We start from the raw sequence: 7,207 nt of genomic DNA on the forward strand, positions 1-7,207 counted from the left end.
TCTTGCTTCTTCATCTGCATACAGGTTTCGCAGGAGGCAGGTAAGATGGTCTAATATTCCCATCTCTTTAAGAATTTTCCAGAATTTGTTGTGATCCACACAGTCAAAGTCTTCAGTGTAGTCAATGAAGCAGATATAGATGTTTTTCTGGAATTCTCTTGTTATTTCTATGATCCAACAAATACAGGCAATTTGATCTCTGGTTCCTCTGCCTTTTCTAAATCCACCTTGAACACCTGGAACTTCTCAGTTCATCTACTATTGAAGCCTAGCTTGGAGAATTTTGAGCGTGTGAGATGAGTACAATTGTGTGGTAATTTGAACATTCTTTGGTATTCCCTTTCCTTGAGATTGGAATGAAAACTGACCTTTTCCAGTCCTGTGGCCACTGATGAGTTTCCGAAATTTGCTGGCATATTGAGTGCAACACTTTCACAGCATCATCTTTCAGGATTTGAAATAACTCAACTGGAATTCCATCACATCCACTAGCTTTGTTCGTAGTGATGCTTTCTAAGGCCCACTTGACTTTGCACTCCAAGATGTCTGGTTCTAGGTGAGTGATCACACCACTGTGGTCATCTGGGTCATGAAGATCTTTTTTGTACAGTTCTGCTGTGTATTCTGGCCACCTCTTCTTAATATCTTCTGCTTCTGTTGGGTTCATACTGTTTCTGTCCTCTATTGAGCCCATCTTTGCATGAAATGTTCCCTTGGTATCTCTAATTTTCTTGAAGAGATCTCTGCTGCTGCTACTGCTGCTAAGTCGCTTCAGTCGTGTCCGACTCTGTGCAACCCCATAGATGGCAGCCCACCAGGCTCCCCCATCCCTGGGATTCTCCAGGCAAGAACACTGGAGTGGGTTGCCATTTCCTTCTCCAATGCATGAAAGTGAAAAGTGAAAAGTGAAAGTGATGTCCCTCAGTCGTGTCCGACTCTCCTCGACCCCATGGACTGCAGCCCACCAGGCTCCTCCATCCATGGGATTTTCCAGGCAAGAGTACTGGAGTGGGGTGCCATTGCCTTCTCCTGAAGAGATCTCTAGTCTTTCGCATTCTAATATTTTCCCTATTTGTTTGCACTGACCACTTAGGAAGGCTTTCTGATCTCTCCTTGGTATTCTTTGGAACTCTGCATTCAGATGGGTATATCTTTCCTTTTCTCCTTTGCCTTTCACCTCTCTTCTTTACTCAGCTATTTGTAAGCCCTTCTCAGACAACCATTTTGCCTTTTTGTATTTCTTTTTCTTGGGCAGGGTTTTGATCACCACCTCCTGTACAATGTTACGAACCTCTGTCCATAGTTCTTCAGGCATTCTGTCTATCAGATCTAGTCCCTTGAATCTATTTCTCACTTTCACTGTATAATCATAATGGATTTGATTTAGGTCATACCTGAATGGTCTAGTGGTTTTCCCTTTCTTTAACTTAAGTCTGAATTTGGCAATAAGGAGTTCATGATCTGAGCCACAGTCAGCTCCCGGTCTTGTTTTTGCTGACTGTATAGAGCTTCTCCATCTTTGGCTGCAAAGAATATAATCAATCTGATTTCAGTGTTGATCACCTGGTGATGTCCATGTGTAGAGTTGTCTCTTGTGTTGTTGGAAGAGGGTGTTTGCTATGACCAGTGCGTTCTCTTGGCAAAACTCCGTTAGCCTCTGCCCTGCTTTGTTTTATACTCTAAGTCCAAACTTGTCTGTTACTCCAGGTATCTCTTGACTTCCTACTTATGCATTTCAGTCCCCTGTGATGAAAAGGACACCTTTTTTTTAGTATTAGTTCTAGTAGGTCTCGTAGGTCTTCACAGAACATTTCAAATTCAGCTTCTTCGGCATTAGTGGATGGGGTATAGACTCGGATTACTGTGATATTGAATGGTGTGCCTTGGAAATGAATGGAGATCATTCTATCATTTTTGAGACTGCACCCTTGTACCCAAGTACTGCATTTCAGACTCTTTTTTCAGTAACCAATAGAATAAGGCGAAGGTGATGGAATGGGATTACCTTACATAATCCTGCTGCCATTTCTCTCACTTGTTGGCTTTGAGGGTCACATTGGGAAGGCCCAGGTGGCAAACAGTTGAGGGAAGCCTCTGGCTTGGTCAACATCCACGAAGAGACTGAAACCCTCTGTCCAACAGCCCATGGGGATTGAGCCTTGCCAATAACCATGTGAGCATGGGTCCTTCTCTAGCCTAACCTCAGCTGATTGCAGTGGTGGGGGACCCCAAACTGAAGAACCCAGCCTAGCCTAGCAGCCTAGCCTCATCCTGACCCGAAGACATGACGAGACAATGTGTGTTCCTAAAGGCTGCTAAGTTTGTGGTAATATTGTTAGATGGCAATAGATAACTAGTATAAAACACATGATAATAATGTCCAGAAAAGAAGAGCAGACAGTGAAATTTTTGCTTTGTCAAACTTTATAATCACATCAATAAAATAAATAACAGTAATAAAAAGTAAAATAAAGAGGATGAGATGGTTGGATGGCATCACCAATTCAATGGACATGGACTTGGGCAAACTCTGGGAGATGGTGAGGGACAGGGAAGCCTGGTGTGCTGCAGTCCATGGGGTCATGAAGAGTCGGACATAACTTGGTGACTGAACAGCAACAACAAAAAACTAAAGATAATTAAATGGACTAAAAATTCAGAAATATATTAATATTTATGAAAAAGAGGAGATATTGTCCTGTGACAGAAATTAATAAATTTGTGGTTTCTGTTTTTAAGCCTTAATATCTGCAAATTTGTCAATGACTTCCTCAAAATAGGTCTCTTTTGCATATTCATGTTCAGCAGAGGATAGGTAGATTTGTTAACTTATCATTTCCCACGACTGATCCTTACATAGGAATTTGTCTATACCTCACAAGGATTGGGATGACCAGCAGCACCCAAAGCAAGCTCAAAACTATATTACAAATTTACTTGCAAACAATATGCATCATCCCGTCTACTTGTGTCAGGCTGACTGTATAGCTCAGATTTCTCTGAAGTAACTTCCAAGTAGAATACCATGCCCAAGCACTTTCAAGTGGAACAGCATATTTCTGGAAACAACCTAACTATCCATCAACAGATGAATGGATAAAGAAGTGTGGTACATGACATACAGTGGAATACTACTCAGCCATAAACAATGAAGTAATGCCATTTGCAACAACAAGAATGGACCTAGCGATTACCATACCAAATTAAGTCGGAAAGAGAAAGATGGACACCATATGATACCACTTATATGTGGAATCGAAAATATGACATGAAGGAGCTTACCTACAAAACAGGAACAGACTCATAGACATAGAGAACAGACTTGTGGTCGCCAAGGGAGAGACAGGATGGGGGAACGATGGATTAGGATTTAGGGATTACCAGATGCAAACTAGTATATATAGCATGGGTGAACAACAAGGTCCTATTGTATAGCACAGGGAACTGTATGCAGTATCCTATGATAAACCATAATGAAAAAGAGTATATGTGTGTGTATATATATATTTGAGGAGGACATGGCAACTCACTCCAATATTCTTGCCTGGAGAATCCCCATGCACAGAGGAGCCTAGCAGCCTACAGTCCATGGGGTCACAAAGAGCTGGACACGACTGAGTGACTAAGCACAGCACAGTACAGCATGTATGTATATACAACTGAATCACTTTGCTGTATAGCTGAAATTAACACGACACTGTAAATCAACTATATCTCAATTTTTTAAAGAGTAGAACACCATGTTTGTTAAAGAATAGATGATTAAAATGTGCTAATTTCAAGTGTGCATTTTAGATGTTTAGAAATGTAATCATGGTAATTGTCTAGAACTTAGACCAAGGAAAGGTTTGTTTTTGTTTTTATTGGAAGAGTATTCCATCATTGATGTTTAGAATTTCTAGTGCACAGTGATAATAAAAAGCAGACTGAGTTTGAGTCAGTTTTATTATTGCTGGTCTGTGCCTGGGGCATATTTTGCCCCAAACTCAGGGCATGGGGTAAAGTGTAATGAGGGCTTTATTATGTGTGGGGTTTCCAGGAAAGGGCTCTCTGATAACTTCATATTTGGGCAGTCCTCTAGGGAAGTGAGAGAATGAGCTGTGCTACTATCTGGAGGAGGATTGTAGCAACCACAACAGTTCTGAGGCCAGAGTGCAGCTGGTATGTTCCAGAAACAGCAAGAAACCAGAGGACTGAAGCAGGAGTGAAGTGGGTGTAAGAGCTGAAGAAGTTAGAGAAGCAGCCAGTCAGGGGGCGGGGAAGGAAGGCATGACTGCCTGAAACATGTAGTACTTGTTTCCATCACCATCCTTTACCTTGGGTGGCGGGCACTTGGGTCTGGATTTCCAACTGGAAAACCCCACTTGAATCAATTTTTTCCACTTAATAGAACTGTTTCCCAGTGTAGAAAATGAGGATAATAAAACCTATCTCGATAGGGCTATTGGGCTTATTAAATGAATTAAGATGATGGTTGTGCAAGTGTAAATCTCTGTGATAAAAACCACTCTTTGATGGTTAAATGCTGAAGAACCAGGGAGGTGGAGGCATTCCAAGCTGAGTGCTCTGGACCCTGTCATCCTCTTCCTTAACTGACCCCATCCATTGATTTCCAGCACCCTCTCCACACCTCCCCTCTTCAGGCAGGAGGCCTTGGTGAACACAGCCAGGCAGGCACGCTTCTCATCAGCATGACAGGAGGAGTATAACCGCCCACTGTGATAACGTTTAAACCAAGCTAAACAGTATAAGATAACCTTCATTTGCAAATCTGATGAGCAAAATTACAGGGTTCAGCTCTAATAGAGGGGGGAAATGAAGCTCGAGATCATTATTTCCACTTCTAAGATTAGCAGCTGGAAAATACAGTACATCTGTAAAATGACAGTGTCAAAAATACCCTAGTTTTGCATGACAACAGCCTCCACGAAGAAGAATTGCTTCAGAGAGTAGAAAGGGAGACATAGTTCTCCCAGAGGTCATATCAGATGGACATTTCTGAGTGCTTGCCACATACCAGACCAGGCTACCATGACATCATTTGCTGAAACGACGGATAAAGGTCTTTGAAAAATAGCTGCTTACCCAAGGGAAAACATGAGCTGTCTTTCCATTCTTTTTCTCTTTCATGGGTCAGAAGAAAGTGTTCTTTGCTTGGAGAAATACTCCTTTATATAAATCAAGTAGGGAAGATGGGGATAGAAGGATTAAATGCAGGAGTAAGAGGTTGTCCCGGGAGAAATTGAACAGCTCCCTTACATTTCCACAGGGTATTTATTTCTGCATCATAGTCAGTAATTTACTGGGGTTCTTGGCCCCCAATAGACCTGGGTTTAAAACCTTGTATTCCATTGACTTATGGGACCTAGAGCAAACTACTTAACATTTCTAAGTTTCTGTTTTCTTAGTAAGAGGAGATAATAAGCGTAGTAGGTAGGTCTGTGATGAGGGTTAAATGAGAATAATATATGTAAAGCACAGCACAATGTTCAATAAATTCTGGCTATATCAGTACTGGAGGGAAATTATATAAAAGTCTTATCAGAGGAAAAAAGCGTAAGAATGGGGGAAAATAATCAACTTTAAAAATCATTGTAGTTTCCTACAGTTTGTTTAACATCCATCCACTGTAACATTTAATATATGTGAATTGTTTTTTTAAGTCCATATTCTACTTGCTACTGGTATTAGAAATAGTTTTTTTTTTCAAACATTTGCTTATTTATTTTTTAAAATTTCTTTCTCTCGGCTGCAGTGTGTAGCATGCACGATATTAGCTCCCCAACCAGGGATTGAACCCATGCTCCCTGCAGTGGAAGTGTGGAGTCCTAACCACTGGACCATGAAGGATTCCCTGTTGTTTTTTAAAAAGGAGATTTTTCAATATACATTATTTCACAATACACTTGGTTTAAAAGTCAGTGTATGAAGAGTCAGCATAATGTGAATTTAAATTTAATGATAGTGTTAATATTTTTAAAGAAAACACTTAAAAATTACCAGTAGAAATACTTATTTTCAGTACAGTACACCTTCATCTGGAGCCATGAGTAAATGAAATATTCATGACACATAAGTAAAATTTCCAAATTACTAAAACCAAATCCTTAAACATCAAAACTTTGAAAATATTTCCTAAATGTATTTTATGTAATTATATCTATTATTTATTAAATGTAAGTATGCACATGCATAAAAATAACATTTTAAGCAGCCATATTGAACAATTTTTCTTATTCTTGGTATTTTCTTATTGACTTTGCTTCATTGATCTGAACATCATTACTGCACAATGCTGAAATATGAATTGCCCTCAGGAGCTCATAAAATAGAAACTCACCAATCTAAATGGCTTTGCAGTGAAGAATTCTTCAAAAATTACAATTAGAGTTCCTTTTTAATATTTTAGGGGAAGGAAAATTTTCCCTTGACCCCTGGCTGGGTCTGAAAATTAAACTGACAAAAACTGGTTGACAGGAGAAAAGCATACAAATTAATTTAATAGGAGTTTTAAGGGACATATGTGCTTTTGCAAGAAAATGAAGACCTGGAAAAAAGGTTAAGCCTGAGCGTTCTTATAGAAGGTTTAATGAAGAGTAGAAAGGGGAAAAGCATGATAGAACAAAAGGTTGAAGCTAGGCTAGCAAACTGGGGGGAAATCATCAAGGGCTGTTTGTTTGGTTCCCTCTCCCTTTGGAGATGAGGGCACTTCTGTGTGCTAGGTGTCGGGAGGGTATCTCTCTCAAGAGGGTCCTACAACCTGCATCAGGGATAAGAGGGAAAATCAGTGTGACCTTCCTATACTTGTTGTTTATCTATATTAGCTTAAAATATTCAAGTTGCCAAGGTGCCATGTATTGGGGGAACATGTTCTGAACCTCACCAGCATCCTTTCTTCTGGCCAAAAGAGGAGAAAAATAGACTTTTAAAAAAAACAAACGGGAAAATGAGTCGCACAGCAGGCCTCTCTGTGTTACTCAAGGACAGTCACATCTCCACCTCAGTTTATATGATCCAGAACTAGAGGATGGGATGTGACTTCCAAGTCACCCCCAGTTCTCATTCCTGAGTTTCCTCCTACTCAGCTATTTAGAGAGGACTTCTTCTGTGCTGAGGACTCATTCACAGGGAATGCAGCTGGACCTGGGAGAGGATTCTGACTTTCTTTCCAAGGATTCTGACTTTTCTTTGCCAATTAGAATTCTGC

This window comes from Bos grunniens, chromosome 5 (genome assembly GCF_055505025.1).
Source record: "Bos grunniens cultivar Pamir isolate PY7600 chromosome 5, Bosgru_T2T1.0, whole genome shotgun sequence".
Classification (NCBI taxonomy): Eukaryota; Metazoa; Chordata; class Mammalia; order Artiodactyla; family Bovidae; genus Bos; species Bos grunniens.